The 22,225-nt window shown below is 48.0% G+C and overlaps 1 long non-coding RNA gene across 1 annotated transcript; it reads right to left on the reverse strand.

The window, feature by feature from the left end:
• Positions 1 to 262: 262 nt before the first annotated feature.
• On the reverse strand, positions 263 to 16,755 carry LOC146201319 (uncharacterized). Its single transcript, XR_014704875.1, has 3 exons — positions 16,580 to 16,755; positions 15,693 to 15,814; positions 263 to 400 (listed from the first exon to the last, which is right to left on the reverse strand). It is a non-coding gene; the product is annotated as an uncharacterized LOC146201319 (long non-coding RNA).
• Between the last annotated feature and the right edge of the window lie 5,470 nt (positions 16,756 to 22,225).

Here is a 22,225-nt window from a genome sequence, read left to right on the forward strand (position 1 = left end):
ATTTGGCAGTTACAGGGTTAACGTGCAGCTAACTCCATATAATTAGCATCAATTAAATGCTGTTTATCTTGGGGACCATCATTAACAATGTCATGCATGTGAGCCATCACATGCTTGAGTTCATTAAACATACAAAATACGTAGGCACCTTTTATTCAGATAGCATTTGTATACAAAATCAAAAGCACCAGGGCAATGTCAGAAGCAGCTTAAACATATAAGCACAGCCTATTTTGAACATGATGTGGAACAGGTTCCTTAGCCCGCATATTTTTCAAAGTCTGCTAACAAACAGATGTGCATTTGCAAAAACCTGCATGGTATGCAGATGAGCCATTCCTGCCACTAACAAAATGAGCCACTTCACAGATTTCCATATGGTCCTTCCAGGCTTTGAACTCTGCAAAAAGAAAGATTTTCCAAGTTGCCAAAAGTGAGTCTCAAAAAAAGACAGCAAGAAACAGAACTCTTATAGACTGGAAAATACAATACAAAAAAAAAGTACAGGTATTGCCAACACCAGCGGATTGCACAAGTAAACTGCGTATGTTGACATCAATTTTTGGAAGCAGATTTCAAAGGCTAGGCTACACTGCCATGAAGCCAGCCATGAATACTGCTGGATGAATGTCAACATATCCAAAATGAGCTAGATAACTTCTTATCAAGTTGTCCTTTGTGTGCCTTCATAGAGGCTCTGACTAGGCTCAAACATGGCAAATAGACTTGTCCTCCGCACTCGTTGGTTCTTTACGATGCCTGTCACTGGAAAGGCCTAAAGCTTTTTCTATTGGTTCATTGACTTGAACGAAAACATCTTCAGTGTAACTCCGCCTGGTTGGGTACTTGAAACAAAAGTTTAAGAAACATTATCACCAACCAAATTTTTTATTAGAACCCGACGTTTCGGGTTCCTCAGGGGCGACTAAAGTTTGAGGCCCGCAGTAGCAGGCACACGTGGCGAAGTCCAATTGTGTAGCAGAGCCAGGGTAGCGTACCCGGATTCCTGTGCACTGCTGCAGCTGTCAGCCGAATGAACCGAAAAAAGACGTGACGTCTTTTGAAAGGATTGGTCTCCACATCAAGTATGTTCACCTCGTCAAAGGCGATTTTGTGGTCGGCGCATTGGCAGTGCTCGGCGAGGGGGGTTGCCTTTCGAGTTCAATTGCCGGGCGTCATTTTTGTGCTGCAATATGCGCCGACAGAGATTTTTTGTTTCCCCGATATACGAGGCAGAGCACTCGGAGCACGAGATTTTATACATAACGCCTGGTTATTTTTCTCTGGGAATATGGTCTTTTGGTAGCGGCAGAAAACGGCAGACTGTTGAGGTAGGTTTGTGCGACACACAGACCTGTTTGTGCAGGATGCGTGCAAGCACCTCACTGGTGCCCGCCACGTATGGGAGCACAATGCGAGGGCGCTTCGTCGTTTCCGTGCTGACCGACCCTCTTGTCCTGCTAGCTCGACGGCGGGAAGCACATTCGAAAAAAGGCGCGTGTATAGCCATTCTTCTTCAGATCGGCTAAGCATAGGCCGCTGCCTGTTACTGCGGGCCTCGAACTTTAGTCGCCCCTGAGGAAGGGACCGAGTTGGTCGCGAAACGTTGGGTTCTAATAAATAATTTGGTTGGTGATAGTGTTTCTTAAACTAGCGGTTCATCACAACGATTAACGAGCTAATGGCAGAAGGAGCACAGGTAACTTCTTCAAGAGCCTACATATGCTCTCTGCAACCATGCATGTGTTCTTATTCCATCATTTACTATCAGCCAAAAAGAACTCAGTACTCTGACAGCATTATCTGCACACTGGATTCACTTTCAGAGTTTATTTCGTTGCAACAAGGTGCACGACAAAGGCACTGGTCATCGAACAACAGAATGCCCAGTGCTCAGTTTAAAGGCAACAAGGAAACAGAGGTAAACCTGCGTAGTACAATGATCACAAACAATGTAGAAGCAGTGTTGTGTTGTGGCAATTATTCGAGGTAAATCTCTGTGCATCATCATTGTACAACAAAAAGAGTAAAAGGTGCGGCCAGGTGGCGTAAAGCGTGGAAAAAGAAAAAAAAAGCTTTGCGTTATGACTTCCCCCTCAAAGAAGCATCGGCCCAATGCTCTACATTGAATAGAAAGGTAGGCAAAAATAAACATCAAGCAAAATATAAACAGTGTCCATCAGTTATAATAGGGTTTTAGGCACACAACATACAATTTCTGGACATGTATCACCCCTGGGGTGCTGTCGGCAGCATCTGGGGACAATTCCATAGCCCATTTCATCTAGATGAGTGAACTTGATTTGCGGAAACAGCAGCATAAAATTTATGGTTTTCATTAAATCCACGATGGTGATTCAGCATCCAAACCTAGAGTCGGTCTGCTGGCTTGTCATTTTCATTGTAGGTTACGTTAGGCATTGGTGCCTTGCTGGCTTTTTATGCGCAGCTGGGCGAGTCGTCGGGCTGCTTCTGCACGCCGAAGGTAGGCAGTGACACTGAGGCTGTCCTTTTCCGTTACATGTGGCATCAGCATGACATCGAGTGCTGTATTAAGGCGAAAGCCTTTAAAGGGAAACTGCACCGGTTGTAGATTTTGATGAGTTTCAAGGAATCAAATGATTACAGCTTCCAGGTTAAGCATGCAAGATACCTTCGCGCTAGCATTTCAAACAGTGGCGCAAATAGCGATTTAAACCGCTTCAGCTATCGAGCTTCTCACCACACAGCGCCGCGTGGGGGGCACATAATGACATCATTGACGGCACCAGTATGTTTCTCGCATAGAATGGCTTGGTTGGAAGAAGTAAAAACAAGGCTACCAAAATTGAAGGCCCAGAAACATTGTTTGATGGCATCAAAAAAGGCACCGCATGATGTGGGCGAAGGTAACGAAAAGAAAAAATATTACCGTCCGTGATGTCATCATCGAGCTTCTACGCAGTCCTTCAGTGCTGTGAGGAGAAGCTCGAATTGTAATCGTTGATTACTTCATCAGTTTTAAAGATAGCACACAAATACTTTGCAAGCATTACCGACAGCTTATGGAGAGTCAAATTCTTGAATGTCGCAGAATTCTCGAAAAGTGATGCAGCTGCGCTTTAATGGCTCATACTGTCGGCGTTCGTTCGGTCAAAATATAGCTTTCAATCAAATTACATCACCTGAAACCGAAACTAATGTCATCGGAAAGATAAAAATCCTGCATCCACCAGGAATCGAACCTGCATCCCTCGCATCGCCAGCCTAAGCTTTAACAAACTGCGCCACGCCCGGGATCGTGAACTGCACATAAATCTTTTCTACAGTGATTTGGTTTGGTTTGGTTTGCAGGCTTTAACATCCCAAACCGACTCAGGCTATGATAGATGCCGTAGTGGAGGACTCTGGAAATTTCGACCACCTGGGGTACTTTAACGTGCACTGACATCGCATAGAACACAGGCGGCCTTGTTTTCGTCTCCATCGAAGAGCGGCCGCCGAAGCCCGGTTACGATCCCGCATTCTTGGGAACAGCAGTCGAGCGCCGTAACCACTGCGCCACCCCGGCGGGCCCTTGTCTATCGTGAGGATGAGTTAAAACACACATCATAATTCTCCTTGTCTGCATGATGCTGATGCGGCCACTCCCCTTTGTAGCGAGGGATCACAGAGTTCTTCATTAGGCCAATAAATAAAGGAGTAGAAAAAGAACAAAAACTATACCAACTTCTGTGCATTGGTCAAAAGTCCAGAAAAAAGAAAAAGAGGAAGGAAAAGAAGGGGGGAGTCCTTCAACAATCTTCTCGTTTACGCCACCAGTCAAGGCAGTGCTTTGTCACCTCTACTGCCCTACCCAGGGTGTGCTCTTTGGGTGGTGACATCGACTGCACACCAAGTGCTGTCGAAAGAGTCTCCATCAGTGCTGATGTTGCAGTTGTAGGGAGGGAGGGCCACAGTTCCGGGCACTCGATCACAACATGCTGTATGGTTTTATCGGCTGCTTCGCACTTGGAGCACTTGTGCGCAGAAAACCACTCCGTGCCTCGCAGAGTAACCCGCTGCCGTCCGCTGTCTTTTGTCATAGATGTTCTCATTAGCGATCGTGTGTTTTGTGCTGGAGTCCACCGCCAGGGATGACTTTGCCCGTGCTTCGCTGTGCCATCTCTTCGTTTCTGCTTCTCAAACCTGGTTATGGATCTGCTCTCTCCACGCAAGCTGGAATATCTCCAACAGGCCGGCTTGTGGAATTCCGTACTCCTCTGCCAACCTTCGCGTTCAAAGCATCCATCTGGTGTTGGAGCACTTGAGTACGATGTACTTTTATACCTCGCTGGACCATCTATGGCAAAGTGCTCAGCTGGCGCTGCAAGGCAAGCTTGGCGGTTGTCTCACATGCGACGATAGTAGCGCTGACAATGACGCTGCAATTAGTGATAATGACAATGACGACATTAGCAATGATAACGGTGCATTTAGTTGATAATGATAATGAGAGCACCGTGTGCACCAGCAACGCTCAGCCTTTCGAGACTTCTGCAGTGTAGATTCCACAGTGCTCTCGGAATTTTCGGGCTCCCTGCCATACACAAGGTGGAATGGAGTTGACCTGCTTCTCCGCTCCTAGCCGGCAGCAACAGCGCGGCGGGCTACTGTGCTGACATTAAAGCGAGAAACTAGTTACATCGGCTTAACTTTCAGGCCGACTGAGTGCTAATGCATGCAAGGAGGACAATGCCACGGACAACGAGAAGTGGGTTTTTTACACGACGGATATTATGATGTGCTTCTCGCTTTCTACAACGATAATTAGTCTGAAGAAGCCTTTGGCCTTTGCTTCGGCGTTGCGAGTCAGGTAGTCAGTTGCTACTATTATCCACTTGTTGCTAGATGCCAATGTCGGGAAATGACCTAGTAAGTCCATGCTGATCTGTTGGAATGGCCTCGCAAGTGATTGGTTTGGTTGTATATCCTGCAGTCTTGTTAGCAGCATTCGGTGGCGTTAGCAATCGCAGCAACTCCTGACATGTGCGTGACATTAGCAGTAGACGAGACCAATATGGGTCCATATTATTTAACCTGAATGCGACTGAGAATAAAATAATGTTTAGACGCCCAGCTGTGGGCTCATCATGAGGGGCCTGTAGGATTTCATCGAGAAGGCCCACAGGGACAAGTAAGTAGGCGCTCAGGGTGCGAACGCCATTATAAAGCGCAAGGGAGGCTAGTCCACGTTTGAACACTCTAAGCGGCAAGGATGACTTTCCTTCAAGGTAGTCGAAGTCTGAGTGCTGAAGTTGCGTGAAGTAGGCCCCAAAATAGCATCGTTATTGTCTTCTTCCAGCACTTTTGGACAGGGGCTCGTGAAAAGCAGTACCATGTGTGCGTGGCCAAAATAGAGGTTTAGAGCAGCTCTTGGAGCAAGCAAATATGCTTTTTGGAGCAGCTAAATGAAGCAGAAAGCAGGACAGACGTTCTGAAACAGCTATGGAGCAGAAATGTTAATGTTTTATAGCAGAAATATTGGCTTTTTGAAGAAACTTCAGAGCATGTGGTCAATTAAATCTCCAATAAGTCATAAAGGCCTTTCTACCCTTCTTGGCAGCAGATATTGTGCTGCTTACAAACAGGCCCGCTGTGTTCTGAAGATGTTTTACTGCGAACTGACTATAAACAACATGTGACCAGCGTGCAGTTTAAAGGCCCATTCACGATTGAGGATTGCAAAGGGTGTGCGATTAGGGAACTGCTCAGCTTGACCGATGTTCACACTTGCAAAGGCAACCCGTGGGTTGCTTTCCCAAATTGGCTTCGTTCAGAACGAGACTTGTCGACCTTGACTGCTCACCAAAACAGAAGCCGGATGTAGACCGAACTTCGATTCATATCAACTGTGTTGCTGATTGGTTACTGATTTAAGACCAGGAAGGAAACGTTGGACATGTGCCTTTTTATATATGGGAGCGCTTGTTGCTAAACAAGCTAACTCTCAAAACGTAAGAATAATGTGCTTCAGATTGTATGCTTAAATAATACAGCATGAGCACATCTATTTTGGCCTTCTCGACAATCTCTAGATGAAGCCCAAAACAAGTCCAAGGATCGCTAAGGTTGCACACTATAGTGAAGGCTTGCCAAAGTAAAAAAAATATGCGAATGAAATATTTTTGCTGAAGAAAGAAAAAGGCTCTCAGTGACCACAATCCACGGCATGCATGCAAGGGTGCCGCAGTCACCAGGAATAGCAGAAAACATGGGGATGATATCGTGTGACGTCAGCGCCCAAGGTTGCCAAACCATAAAGCTGCTTTCACTATTAATAATAAAAATTCATTTTAAACTATCTACTGCACTGAAATCTCAAATTTCGAGGATTTATAATTAACGTGAATGGAGTGAAATGCAATAATCAGTTTATGCTCAAATTTTAGCTGTCATGACCCCTTTAAGTGAATATAAATAGTTCAAGCATATGGTACCAACATAAGAAACACTACAGAATTATATGAAAATGTCACTGACCTAGGAGCACATGAATGAATTAAGCTGCTAAATTTGAAAATACACAAGACGCGGGCAGAGTCATTAAATTGAGCCCTAGAGCATAATTTTTTCCATCTCCTCACCTTCAGGTGCATTATCTGCTCTGGTTTAGAGCTCTTAGATTAGTGACTTCGCATAAAAACAGAACCTCATCTGGACGTAGAAATGCTAAACCTGGAACGCGCATAAAAAAACACACGGACAACAGCAAGAGACAGACACACGCGTCCGTGTGTTTTTTATGCGCTTTCCAGGTTTAACATGTCTAACCAACTCGCCCAAACGCTGCCTTTATGGACGTAGAGTTTCTCTATACGAAGAGTAATTTTTCTGTCATGGGCAGAATATCCAGGCTCGGGAACCTCTGGGCTTTTCAAAAACATCGCAAAATTATGAATGCTGCTTGTTTTAATCTCAATTATTGCAATGAAATAAATAATTTTAAAAAATCAAATTTTCCAGCGTGTTTACGAGTTTTGCAAGCTCTGCAGACGTATAAAGAAGACCTCGGTGGTCAAAATTTGAGATGAATTCGTTTTCTTTTTTTTTTTTGCACGCTCAAAATTAGATACAGAATAAGTACTGCATTTTGATTTGTGCCTGAACTTTCGAGCCACATATCTTGCAATATACCGGGTGCGCGAGGCATTTGAGGATGCAATGTTGGCTTCAGGCAGAGAATATCTCCACCAAATATATATATATATATATATATATATATATATATATATATATATATATATATATATATATATATATATATATATATATATATATATATATATATATATATATATATATATATATATATATTTTCACCAAACTTTAGGAGATATTTCTCTTACTGTTTATTTTCACATTACTCAATGAATGCGCTACTTGCAGCAATAACCGATTCAATTCGGCTTCGCAAATGGCTGCATGCAAGGATCAGGTGGTTCTTAAAGGTACTGCCCATTGAGTTCGCAGTAGCGACCTTCAGAGTTTTTTGTATTATGTGGCCTTTTGTCGGCTTCTCTCTCAACGACGCCGAGTGGATTCAAATCTGGACAACTAGGAGGCCACAAGTTGGGAGTGATGTGGTTATTGGAAGTTGTTGGCCAGCCACTCGTGGGTGACGCAGGCGGTGTGGGCGAGAGCCGAATGTTGCTGAAAGACACAAGGTTTTCCTTTCGAAACAGTATCAGTCCAGGGCTTCACAACGGTGGCAAGCACCTCTGCGTACTCGGCAGCATTAACGCGGAGTCCTTCTGCAAAACAGTGTGGCAGCATGACATCACCCTTGTTGCTGACGGCTGCTGACACCATCACAGACAGAAATTTTGTGTGCAATGCTGTCGGCACCTCATTAGCGCTTCCGTAAAGCCATCTTTCATTATGGCAATTAGCTTTTTGGTCTTGATCGAAGTTCTTTTCATCTGAAAGAAAAAAAAGCATTCCAGGCTCTTCAGCTTGCCTAGCAAGCGCTTGAACCAGAGCAGACGATTCTCCCGAGCTTTACCAGAAAAGAATTGCGCCCTCCTCATGACACAGAAATGGGTACCTCACGTCTTCGTGCACAGCAAGCCTGACAGCTGACTCTGCGACATCGAGCTCCTTTGCAATGGCCCTCATTGACTTCTCTGGGTTGTCACTCACGATGACTTGCAGCCTCTGAAGAAAAATAGGTGTTCTGACAACGCCTGACCGCTGATTGTGCTTTTTCCTTTTCGCCACAGATGCCACGTCACCGTCACAGCACATCAGTTCTGTCCGCACTTTGTTGACGAAAGGCTTCGCTACATTCAGAAAGTTGGCAATTTCCAAGTCGCTGTGGCGCACGGCCAGTGCGATGTGGACTGCATGGCGTTTCATTTCCTGCGTCAACTTGTACGCTTCCATTATTCAACAAACAGCGCAGTATAAATGATAAGGGGTCAACCAACAAGGAGCCGCATGCCTAGATACATATGCTGAGTCTGCTGGTGTCTATGGCGATAAGGAGTAGTAACCTCAAATACCTCATGCACCCAGTGAGCTACGAGACTGCTGTAACTGTGCCTAGTGACGGGCAATCGAAGTAGCTTCAACGTCCTCGAGCCGTCCCTCGTGAAGCAAGTGGTCAAATTCATAATTCGCAAAGAACACGCAGTGAGCAAAAAAAAAAGAAATTACAGGCTTTTAATTTGCTTTTGAAGTTTTCAGGTGCAATCAAATCCATTCGCTACAACCCATGATGCTTCGAAAACCTTAATGAAAAGCATGGGTAAAAAATTGTTCAGAGTGCAATACGAAAGACCTGCAGTAGACCTGCAAGTAGTGCTAAAGGAACACTGAAAGAAAAAGTAGGCTTGCAGCAATGGTATACTGGATCCTAATCACAAAAACACCACTTTCACTGAAAACAAAACTCTTATAAGGTAGAAAAAAGAGAACAGAAATGCAGGCATTGCAGAAATACAGAAATCCCAAATGCATGCACAATGACATGTAAGGGATTCCGGAGGCTGCCTAACATGTATTATGATTGCATGTTTGAATTGTTAACTTTTGTTTCAAAAATGGCAAAAAGACAGGCTAAATTTTGGAAGCCAAAAAAAAATTGCGCTTGGCAGTGCCACAGGCAGTCAGTTTCGTTTTGGTATGTTTTGGTTCTTTGAAGTCACAGCTATGCATTTGGCATCACCACATGGTTTCATTTTTGATATACATGCTTTGGTTTACAAGTGCGGAGCAGCAAAGTTTTCCTCTGATGAAGTTCATGCCTCAGTAAGCGCTTCTCTCTATTGAAAAATCTGGTATGAAATGCACACAGGATTAAGTTATAACTTACTGGGCAGAAAACCTGCACAGACCCGAGTGGAGCTGGGAAAGAAAAGAAAGGCTGAAAAAAAGTAAGATTTAAAATGGCATGGGGGATTAATTAAAAAAAGCGACAAAAGAAAAAAACAACCCAGCCTCGAACGGGATTTAATCCTAAGTCCTTTGGAGTTTTAACTGAATGTTTTAGCCATTGCGCCACACGAACAGCTGAGACCTCTCGCATTACATTACTTGTGTAGTGCAATTGCATTTTTTACACATATTTTTCACTCACCGCTAAACAATTGCATCCCAAGTGTGCTGAATGCTTTTGCTGGCTGTTAATAGTGTCAGCGATGTCTCATATCTATGATAAGCATAGTAGTTTGCCAAACTATCTCGTAATATTTCTATTTCTCTATTTTCTGCTGTCCCAGCATGCATGCACAGACCTTACTGGCACATCAGTTTGCCATCTGCAGGGCAGCGACGCTAGAGTACACCACATAAAGTGTAGACACCCAAGGAAGCATTGAACGAAAGGGAGCTCAGTTGGTTCATATTAAGAAATACAATAGTGAAGGAAACGAAATAAATTGAGCAAAACAGGCCCTGTGTACCCCTTTTTTCTTTTAACTTTCTGCCACAATGCATTGTTCACCCCTTGCTGCTATTCAAAAAAGACCATCCAGTCTTTACTCGTCACTCGTGATGGTAGCTCGGCAATGTCAGTGGCCGCATCCATAGCTTCGCTAGCTACAGACTTTGCCGCCACGTCAGCGCTCGTACATTCTATCCTGTTAGTCAAGTGACCTCAACTTTAAAAAGCACCGCATGCTCTGTGGGTGCCAAGGTCAAGATTCACTGCGAGAACTTTGCAGTCAAGCTCAGGATCTATGCCTGGTGCAAACAAATAGACGGCTTTGGCGAACTGTAGCTTTAATTTCAGCTGCTGCTAGACTGCACTGCTCGCTATGCATCAAGAATCACGGAGTCTATGTTTACACCATCGTTTGCGTCATTTTCCCAAGTCTAAATCCCTTGGAAGGAAAACAGACCTCTTCAACTTAAAATTGAAATATTTCGGCAATAAATGTGTCATGCTGCCGGACAAGCGACAAAAAAGTGGCGAAACACTGCACTATTGGATTCTGGCAACAAAAAATATTGTGATGGGTCCCATACTGCAGAAAATCTGGCATCCATGAAAAATTATGGTCATGTATCTGGCAAGTTGCAGGAAGCCCTGCAATGACTGTCCGTCAGGTTGCGTGACATCACAAGGCCACATGACATGACCAAGTCAGCAGGTGCTGCCACACAGGGTGCTTTTTATGGTATCAAGTTAAAAAGGAAAACGAAGAGAACATCGCTTGGAGCAATTACGCGCCACTATTTGTTTCTTGCAGGTGTATCCGTGACAAAGGTTTGTGCATGCAGGGCTACCTGGAATCACTTGAGGCAAATTCTTGAAGCCTTTGTTATGAAATATTAAAAATTGTAGAGGTTCAGCTCTCTTTGAACCAAGTCAAGAGCATTAGCCATCGGCCGGTGCCGCATTTGTAGCTGCCGCTTCAGTCTTGGCTGGATTCCGCATTTGGTAAGCTTCTCGGCAATAGGCTAGTCTGGCTTCTCGTTCGATGTCTTGGCAACCTGTCTGGCATGGTTGCAGTCTTTGTCTTTTGGCACAAGCGGATTCCTCTACACCACACTGCCTCCTTTTGTCATGCCGCCTGGTGAATTCGCCCAACACTATGCTCGCGGTCTCGACTGCACTTACCCAGAAATGTTTTAAAGCAACGAACAGAATATGGGTGCATAAAACACAGACAACAGAACATGTTGGTGCCGCTGCAAATGAATGAACAATGAAATAGCTATTAGAAATGACAGCAGTGCCTACTCTGCTGGCAGAAATCTTGAGCAAAAATTTCTCATCAATTGGCCCTAATTGGCTATACAAGGCCATGTGACATTTTCCCATGAAAATAGCAGTGACTGAAATTTTTCATACTTTCACAATCATCTTTTAGCAAATAATGACCTCCTTTTGTTTAGCACTACATGCGCCATAGTGTCAGCAAATAAATTGCAATGCTGTTTGTACAGCAAGCGACTGCAGGAAAGGGACACGTCTGGGTGATATTTTTGAGGTAGTCGTGTAAGCCAGATATCACCCAAGTTTCCAGGGCAAAAAAATTATGGCATGTAATTTCTTCCTAACAAAGATTACCAAAGTACTGCCTGCTGAGAACTTATTCTCGGCAAAAAATTTTAACAATGTATGGAGCAGAGCATGAATTCGGGCAGCCCGAAAACCTGGGCCGGGCTGGAAAATTGCCGTTTTTATGGGTCTGGACCTGGCTCGGGCTTGACATGCAGGCCTGGGCTTGCAGCTTGCAGTGGCGGAACCAGGCCAGGCTGGGTAAAGCTGTGTATGGCTTCTTTTGGAGATGGAATTCCAGCACTAAAGTAATTCCAGTGGTTTATGAATAAACCGCTACTAGTACATATGTTGACAGAGAATGAGCAAAAGCTCATTTGTAAACAGTTTAATCAGTGCCACTCGGTGTTTTGTCCAAGTAATTTAGTACGAACATGCCGGGCTGCATTCAATGACACAAGTGAAAAAAGTTAAAAAGGAAAGGCTCAAAACTCGATAGCGAACTGTACTACAATGGAGGTGTTATGAAGTGCTGTAACCTGTCATGCATGACACAGCCCGTTTGCATAAGCACGTGCCTACTGAAGTACTCAACACCATCAGCTTAGGATTTCTCAGCAATCAGTGAGCAAGAGGGTGGCTTCTAACCTTTGTGTTACTGCTAACGGCTGGACATTTGAAGCCTCATAACAGCCCCTGGACAAGGACCTTCAATTGACCGCTCGGCAGACAGCCATCTGTTCATAAAAATTCTGACTGTCTGCTTTGACCCCCCCCCCCCCCCCCCCCAAAGAATGTCTCTACGCTACAATAAATCCTGTAGGATTAGAGCTTATTGCTTTAGGAATCTTTACATATCCAATAACATATACATGCACAATGAACAGACACTACCGCTTTTCGTCTCCACAGAGATGTGGCAATGTGGCTGCGATTTCTTCAATGAATATGTAAATTTGTTTTTTTCTGCCCTTGCCCACTCATGTTCCTGGAGCAAAGTTGCCAGGGGCAGTCTTTTTGTAGGTGATTAAGCAAAGAACTTGCACCAAGAGCCAATTGTTTATAAGGAGTCATAGTTAAAATGCCCGTAATCCATACCTTTTAAATGTACATTGTGCTAGATAGCTTTAAATAAAATGTCTTGTCAAAATATTGCCGCGAAACCTTCAAAACAGTATTTGTTGTTTTTTTAACAGCCGCCGGCATACAGGCTTATCACTCTGATTGTGGACCGCGTATCAGTTCCGTAATCTTTGTTTGTTAATGCTCGATGTCGCGAGTCACACCTTTATCAGTTTTGTTGTAGCGCAAGATGCACCGAGATCTGTCTCGAAGGTTCCGCCCACTTGGGTGTCTTTCCACAATGTTCCAGCCCGTGCTGGTAGCGGTTTACGACGTTATCTAGATTGTTCTGTGCAACCTTTAAATTGAGCTTTGCCGAGTGTGACGGGCATTCTTTGTTCGACGATCGACGAGCACGTTTGTTTCTATCGCCGCCGCCGAGTTGCTTAGTTCTTTTGCGGGCGCAAGTCAGCCCAAATAAAGAGTTTCTTTAGTGCAATTATCGACCCTTTCATTTGTGTCGTCGACCTCGTCACCACTACGTGACATCTGGTGGAGGTGCTGCCTTTGATCCTTCAAGCAAAGACCCAAGCCGTGTTCCTGTCGCCCTGGAAGACCAGCCTACAGGTCACCGAGCCAGCCGCCGACTTCAAGGCCTAGAACCCGAACACGGTCTGCTGCCTGACCCCACTCGATCTCGGAAGACATCGACGCTCACAATGGCCCAGCCTACAGCACCGGTTGTTTTCGTTCAACCCCGTGAGCCCCCCTGCTTCCATGGACGACCGGATGAAGATGCAGAAGACTGGGTGGACCTTTTCGACCGTGTGGCAGAATTCAATGGCTGGAACGACGCCACGAAACTCAGGCAAGTCTACTTCGTTCTTCAAGGACATGCCCGAGTTTGGTTCGAAAATCATGAGGCAGCTATGAAGGATTGGGACATTTTCAAGGAAGCGTTTTTGACTGCCTTTTCAAGCGTCGTCCGAAAGGAAAGAGCTCAGGCCCTCCTCCAATCAAGAATTCAACTACCAAACGAGCCCGTCCTGGCCTACGTAGAGGAGATGAAGCGCCTCTTTCGCCGCGCCGACCCTAACATGACCGAAGGTGAGAGAGTCAAATTTTTAATGCGAGGCGTCAAAGAATCGCTTTTTGGAAATCTTGTCCGAAACCCGCCAAAAACAGTGGCGGAATTTGAAACGGAGGCGTCTACTATCGAGAAGACGTTGGCCACCCGGATGCGCCACTACGAGCGACCAATTCAGCCGGACTGCTCAAACAACTACCCCAACGCATCTGGAAGCGGAGAGAACCTTCGGGACCTCATCCGGGAGATCGTGCGAGAGGAGCTCCGCCGAATGCTACCATCATCTCAACAACCCCAGGTGGCGACGCTCGCGGACGTCGTCCGTGAAGAAGTTCAGCAGGTGCTGGGCGTTCCTAAAGCGACGACACCGACGGCTCCAGAGCATGAATCAGCAGGGATGGACTATGCAGCTGCATTATGTCGTCCTGCACCCCGACGCGACCTCCTAAGCCCTCGTCGCTACCATCCTGCTTCCGAAAGCCGCCCCTTGGTCCCCGCCCGCCAAGCCTACCAACGACCCCCAAGCCCCAGAAAGTGCGACGCCTGGAGGACAGCAAACATCCGACCGCTCTGCTTCCATTGTGGTGAGGCAGGACACATCTTCCGTCACTGCCCGTACAGGCGGATCGGCCTCCGTGGTTTCGCTGTCGACGCACCACGACCCCGTCCTGGCGAGCGACCACAGGAAATCAACGACTTCCTGCGCAGCGAAGAGCACTCGTCGCCAAGGCGTCTGTCACGCTCCCCATCACCGTACAATGCCCGATTTGCGTCGCCGGGCCGCGGTTACGTGCAAGGACGGTCTACTAGCCCCGTGGGGAAAACTAAAGGCAGCAACCTTTGGAGGTGAGGTTGCTCAACGGCGAAAAGACGAACATCCTCCACCGCCGACGACCACTAATGACGACGCAGCCATTTCACCGCCGCTCCACACGACGTCATCGGCGACAACACGACTAGAGCGACCCCGTTTAAGCTTTTGTACGGCAGGGAGCCCACGACGACGCTCGACGCAATGCTGCCGCACGTAACCAGCGAAGACAACTTTGACGTCGCCGCCTACCTGCAGCGTGCAGAGGAAGCCCGACGACTCGCACGGCTGCGTATTAAAGACCAACAGCGCACCGACAATCGACGATACAATTTACGACGACGCCACGCAGAGTACAATCCAGGAGACCAAGTGTGGGTTTGGACACCAATTCGCCGTCGCGGATTAAGTGAAAAGTTGTTGCGTCGATACTTTGGGCCATACAAAATCCTTCGCCGCGTCGGACCACTGGACTATGAAGTCATTCCCGACGGAACGTCAGCATCACAACGGCGCCGCGCACGCCCTGAAATTGTACATGTTGTACGACTGAAGCCATATTACGCGCGTTAAAGAATCTGTGGTGTTTAAATTTTACAGTGTTTATGTTTAAGTTTCTTTGTTTTGGAACATCGAGGCGATGTCTTTTTAAGGGGGGAGTAATGCCGCGAAACCTTCAAAACAGTATTTGTTGTTTTTTTAACAGCCGCCGGCATACAGGCTTATCACTCTGATTGTGGACCGCGTATCAGTTCCGTAATCTTTGTTTGTTAATGCTCGATGTCGCGAGTCACACCTTTATCAGTTTTGTTGTAGCGCAAGATGCACCGAGATCTGTCTCGAAGGTTCCGGCCACTTGGGTGTCTTTCCACAATGTTCCAGCCCGTGCTGGTAGCGGTTTACGACGTTATCTAGATTGTTCTGTGCAACCTTTAAATTGAGCGTTGCCGAGTGTGACGGGCATTCTTTGTTCGACGATCGACGAGCGCGTTTGTTTCTATCGCCGCCGCCGAGTTGCTTAGTTCTTTTGCGGGCGCAAGTCAGCCCAAATAAAGAGTTTCTTTAGTGCAATTATCGACCCTTTCATTTGTGTCGTCGACCTCGTCACCACTACGTGACAATATCTTCACCATGCCTTTGCTTCTGTCTGTGCTTTAACTGTGCCCTTCTCTACCAAGAATATTTTGCAAGGTTTGTCCCTCATCTTGATTTATTGTTATGCGCTAGTTAAGCAATACATTTTTAAGGCGTTTGCTCAGACTTACTTTGCAGGTTTGGCACGGGCCCTGTCGTGGAAGCGCAGGCCGGGTCCGGGCCATGTAATCATTGCCGATGGGCTTGGAACCATGGGCCCGGGATGGTCTTCAAACGTGGGCCAGGGAAGGGGCTGGAAAGTCCAACCCGTGCAGGGCTCTAGTAAGGAGTGTAAGAAACTAAAGGTACAGGAAAAAAAATCACACACACACATAAGGGGAGTTCAGTAGCGAGTTCATTACTTCGAAGCACCGTGTCCGTCCGTGCTACAATGGAGTTGTCTAAACGGTATTTACGTTATCATTTCTGTTGTCTCAACAGAGCTTATCCTTTTGTCGTACCCGACGCAAACTAGGTAAAATTTCATCAAGGGTACGCAGAATATCATCCATATAGCTGCCGCTTTTGGCTGTAAAAGGTTCAGTGCTAGTTTCGAGCTTTTGGTGCTCAATATGTATCACTATAGTTTCAAGCTCGTGATGCTCGAGCGATATCATAGGCAAGTACTTCACCCGGATGTGATCAAAACGAACAGCGTATGGAGAATCGGGGCCAAGAACGAAAAAAAGCATAAAATGAGCTTCGTCGCCCTAAGCAGCTAATCACTGACGAGTGCCGTGAGTATCTGGTTGACAGAAGACAAAGCATCAAGCGCCAGTTAGCAGCATCATAAGACAGTGCAGTGCTCGCCTTCAACCGTGCTAAATGGGCGCGTGCTGTAAGTGCATACCTTGGCACAAATCCCTGCAGTATGTGACAAATAAGAACGGTAAGCGGACAGCATATCACCACGAACATTGCACGCAAAAGGGGCAGCTAAAATTTGAACATGGCGGCACCTTCAATTGGCATGCTTTGTCCACAACTAAACAAATCTTTTCACAGACCGGGCACTAACCTTTCTGTACCGAAGCCGCAGCAGATGTGCCAGGGTTGTTCATGGCGCGCACACCAGTCAGTTCGATCGCACCCGTCCGTGCAACATGCACAGTCTCGTTTACTACAACAAAAGCCACGGCACCAAACCGCCGCCGCGGCACCGGCGGCACCCCCAAGCAGGGTGGGTGGCGGGCGATGAGCGGTGGCCCGCCGGCACGCCGTGCCCCCAACTAGAGACAATCCGACCTAGGGATTGTTAGGGATTCAGGGCGGCTGTCCAGCAAAAATCCAGGCAACACTGATCAAAAATATGATCAGAGACTAACCGAAATGGAGGAATCAAGGTGGGTACGAAAAATGTACAAGCACCTCTTCATGAAAAGCCTGGATACGAAATGGACTAACAGAACCCGAAAACTCAGATTTAAGTACCTAGAGTTTGGAGATGCACCGCAGCAAAACAGCAGCATTGAAAAGCAGGTAAAGGAGGCAGAAAGGAAAATGTGGGAGGAAAGAATGCACGGAAAATCAGCATTGGGTATGTATAGAACTCGAAAACAGGATATAAAGAAAGAAAGTTTATTCGACAACTCACGAGGGAGCTCATTGCTGTTTGAGGCTAGGACAGGGGCCCTCAGAACAAAAGCGTACAGGAAAAAATTTCAGAAAGTAGATATATTATGCGTGGCGTGCGGAACTGAGGCGGAAACAACGGAACATGTTGTTCTAAGGTGCCAAAAACTTCGTCCTGCTCTTCCCGCGGGAAAAGCGGCAGATCTGGAGAGAGCACTGGGATTTGCTAGGGAAGATGGACGAATGGATGAGGAACGCGTTTTGATAACAAAAGAGAGGTTAGAGGATTTGTGGAAAAAGTCAAGAGAATAAAGAGAAGAAAAAAAAAAGAGGGGGGCAGATACGGGCGAATTAGAAGCTAAAAATAGGGAAGAGATAAATATATTTCTTTTAATTTTTTGGCTAGGCGGCGCAAGCTGCCGTCCGATACAAAGGGCAGAGCCACTATCATCCATCCATCCGAGTTTTAAGTGCGTTCCAAGGAGGTTATAATATCCTCCTTAGTGCGTTCCAATAGGCGTCTACGAGTGCCGTCGTGCGCGCGTCCGCGCATGCGCACGTTGGTGCCGCCATCCATCAATCGACGGCAGCAAACGTTGACGTACGGTTAGTACGGTCGTGCTCTTTGAGAACGCCGGAGTATATGCATATGAACGATCTTTCAAACGTGAGTTGTTACGTCAATGTATGCGCTAGCTAGAGGCTAATTTAGCTGTCTTTATAGTCGTGAGATTCATAGCACTGCAGATTCTTTTACCGCGCTTAAGAGGAAAGCGCGCGTTGGATGCTGCTGGTCTTCTTTTTTAACTCGATGAGTTTCTTCAGTCGTGATGTTATCGACGAATTCGTCGCTTTCTGGGCACCTCGCCGGGAGTCATGACGGCTGCTGTACGGCGCACGTGTGTGTTTTTATCTTGCTGTAGTAGCCGTGGCAAACTCTTCCGCGGATTTAATCTCGGGAGAACGAACTCGCCTGACGATGCCGACTTGTTACGCATTGATTTTTTGTGCCTGTACATTATTAAAACGAGTTGTATTTGGTTTCCTCGTCTAGTGACTACAGACAATAGGCGTAACGGCACAGTTTTTCGTTTCCTGTAGCCGGTTATCACCTTTCGTCCGTAATCCCCTCAAGTTTACAGTATTTTGCATGTTTTCAGTCTTACAGCTGTGTGAATAAGACATGTACACTTCAGCATCAGTAATAAAAAAGGAGAACGGACTAACGTTCTCTTCCGTCAATTCGTGATAGGGCTCATTGCGTGAGAAGTCTGTCTGCTACAAGTTAACCTATTAATAGTCTATCTACGTTGTGGCGATTACACATGCAATATTGTTGCTGCAAAAAATCGGCGAACCGTTAAAAACGTGATTTTCTCCTGTATTGTCGTAAATCTTTAAAGAAAACAGCGTTATAATAGTTGTTAAAACGGTTTAGTTCGAACTTTATGCCGCGAGGCGACGCTAGGCGTAAACAGGTAGACGAGTTCTAATACGCGAACCTGTAGACGTCTACGTAGACGTTGTAGGGCCCGTGGCGCGCCGCGCATTCGCAGGCCGCGCAACTTCCCAGTGCTCCCTGCGCGCGGCCTGTTTCCATCTCCCCGCTCGTTCGGGGATAACCGGTCCCGCGCGAGGGGGCCATAAAAGAAGGCACGCGCCGCCGTCTCGCCCTCTCTTGGTCCCTGCCTCTTCGTTCCTGCTTCGCTGCTGCTTCGCGCCTGGAGCTTCTGCACGGAAGACGACCCGCAGGCTGCAGCCCCCCGGACGACGACCTAGCACCGACTTCGACGATCCCCGTCAGCTCGGTTCGGTGACTAGCGCCAACCAAGCCACAGCTGCGGCGACAGTCTCGCGTCCGCGGATAAATGTAGAGGTTCCCTCCTTTTCCGGCTACACGGACGTGAAGTCAGTCCACGAGTTCTCGTAATAACTCGAGGATTATACGACGGCACTGCGTTCCCCAGACGACGTGGTGCTAGCGCAGGTAATCCCTGTGGCACTTGTTTAAAGCGCGGCGCGATGGAGACGCTGTCAGCCGGCCTTCCAGTCGATGGCAGACTTCACCGATCGCTTCCGCGCCGAGTTCTTGCCGCCCGATTACGAGCGCCGGATGCTTGAGGAGCTTGCGTTGCGCACACAGCACCTAGAGGAGAGCCTCCTCGAGTATGTACACGCAATGCAGGAGCTCTACAAGAGGGCAGATCCCACGGCAACCGATCTTGAACAGGTCGCGCGCGTGATCAGGCAGTGCCATCCGCGCTTCAAGCCGTATTTGCGGGGACGTGGTTTTTCAAACCTCGAGGCCCTAGCACAGGAAGTGAAGGTAGTACAGGCGGATTTACTCGCTGAATTGCGCTACCAGCCACCCCCCAGGCCAGCCGAATCGCTAGAGCCGCGATGCGCCTGGGCCGGAGGAGGCCAAGACTCCGTGCCGCGCGCCAGAGGCGCCGACGTAATGACGGTAGGGCAGGAAAGGCCAGCGGAAGGCTCCGCGATTCCTCGCGCTCTTGACCCGTGCGCGTTCGAACAGCGGCGTCGAGCTGGGCTCGCCAGCGACGTCCGCATAGGCGCGGAGAGAGGGGAAAGACTTCCCCAACCGCTTCGTGGAACGCGGCATCCCCCGACCGCGTGGCAGATGAACGATCGGCTTTGCTGGAATTGCAACCAGCCGGGCCACGTGGCACGAGAGTGTCAAGCAAGGCGTATGCAGGGAAACGCGGACCGCCGGCGGCGATAATTGGCAACACCAGCCTATCGCGGTCGGCGGGAGAATTTCGTGGAAGCCACGGAGGAAAATGGGAAATGTACTCCCACGCCGGGTCACCGGGCGACCGCACCGGCGGCGCAGAGGCTTTTGTCCCCCTCGCCTGTAGAGCACAAGGAATGTTGTCGCGCTCGAGCCCTTTTATGCTAGTGTGGTTAGTTGGTCAAAGCTGCTCGGCACTCGTTGACACGGGCTCAACTCTGTCATTGGTCGGTGATGATGTTTTCGAGGCCTGCCGTAGATGTAACATCCGTGTCAGGCCAGCCGAAACCCCTTTGAGCTTAGCAGCAGGGAAGACAAAAGCGGAGGGAGCGGTACGTCTGGTCTTGCGTTTTTACTGCAGTAAGCGGAGACATCGCTTCGTCTATCTGCCCGGCTTAGCCATACCAGTTATTCTGGGAAGAGATTTTCTTTCGAGCGAAGGCATTGTGCTTGACATGGGGGAGAACGGCTATCGCTACAGCCCCTTCACCCCCCTCATTCCCTTTGTTAGCGCGCCCAAACAGGAATGCGTCGCTCAGCGAGCGAGCGTCCACGCTTTTGTGGCAGACGGCTCCCCCGCGACACTGAATGGTAGCCCATTAGAAGCAATTATCGCGTCCTTCTCAGGAACCGGTAGTCAGCGCCTAAGGCTCGTGGAAACTTTACTCCCGTTTTCGGATTGCTTCACAGAGAGACCAGGCAGAACCGACTTGCTTCAGCACGAGATCGAAACGGATGATGCGCGCCCTTTCAGATGTAACCCGCGGCCGTTAAGCGCGCATAAGAGACAGCTTCTCGACAGCGCCCTTGACGAGATGATAGATACCGGCGCGGTGAGACCCTCACAAAGTCCCTGGGCGTCCCCAGTGGTTCTAGCGCCAAAGAAAGATGGTTCGGTCAGGCTGTGTGTTGATTATGGAAAGCTCAACTCGCTGACGCCTACGGTTGTGTACCCTTTCCAGTCGATCGAGGCTGTAATGTACGCGTTAGGGAACGCAAGGTTCTTCACAGTCCTGGATGCAAGCAGAGGGTACCTGCAGATTGAGGTGCCGGAAGGTGACATTCAGAAAACCGCGTTCACCTGTCACCGCGGGCTCTTCGAATTTACTCGACTCCCGTTTGGTTTGTCTAATGCACCGAGCACGTTCATGCGATTGATGGACATCGTGCTGGGCGATGCAAGGTTCAACTACGCGATGGCGTACCTCGACGACGTCGTGATATTCTCACAGTCGTTCGAAGAGCATCTCATTCACCTGAATTCCGTTCTTGAAAGAATGAGACGTGCGGGTATAACGATCAACCCAAAGAAAGTGCAGTTGGCATCAAAGAGAGTGAACCTCTTGGGATTTGTGGTTGATGATGGCACTATGAGACCGAACGATGACAAACTGTAGGATATTCTGAACTACCCCTGCCCGACGGACGTGAAAAGCTTGCAGAGGTTTTTGGGAATGGTTGCCTTCTACAGACAATTCATCCATAGTTGTTCAGAGCTCGCTAGGCCGTTGAATCAGCTGTTGCGGAAAGGCTCGAAGTGGGTCTGGGGCAAGGAACAGAACGACGCTTTTGTTGCCTTGGCTCTCGCGATAGCGAACACCGCTAGTTTGCGCCTCCTCGACCTGAACAAGCCGTTTGTCTTGCAGACAGATGCTAGTGATGCCGGTGTAGGAGCTGTTTTGTTGCAGGAACACGAGGGCAAGCTGCGGCCTGTCGCGTTCGCTAGCCACACGCTCACATCGGCGGAGCGGAATTACTCCGTGACCGAAAAGGAATGCCTGGCGATAATGTTCGCATTGTCAAAGTTCGACATGTACCTAGACGGAGCGGTTTTCACCGTGCAGACAGATCACCAGGCACTTTCGTGGTTAAAGAGGCTGAAAAACCCCGCAGGCAGACTCGCGAGATGGGCGCTGACGTTGCAACGTTACGCATACGCCATTGAGTACCGCCGGGGTAGCATGAATAAGGTGGCCGAAGCTTTATCGCGCGCACCGTTGAAGGCTGGCAGAAGCGCAGAAGAGGCGCAGACCAGCATTGCTGAAAGCGGCGTCGCCGCTAGTGGAGAGGAGGAGAGGGCGGACGCGAGTGTCGCGCCCTGCGTAGTTAAAGAGACAAAGGAGGTAGACAGAGTTGCCGCGCTGTGCTGCGAGAGAGAGAAGGCGCAGCAGCTGGTGGCGGCGACTACTCGCCTGCCAAGAAGCGAGGCAGCGAGAAATCTGTCTTGGGGAGTAGCGGTCAGTAGGGAAGAGCTAATCGAGGCCCAGAAAGCAGACGGTCTATGCCAGCGGGTGCTGACAGAGCTTGCGAGTATTGCAGCTTGCACCGGGAACGCTGAGGGCA

This window comes from Amblyomma maculatum, chromosome 2 (assembly GCF_055883805.1).
Source record: "Amblyomma maculatum isolate TAMU_Amacu chromosome 2, ASM5588380v1, whole genome shotgun sequence".
NCBI lineage: Eukaryota > Metazoa > Arthropoda > Arachnida > Ixodida > Ixodidae > Amblyomma > Amblyomma maculatum.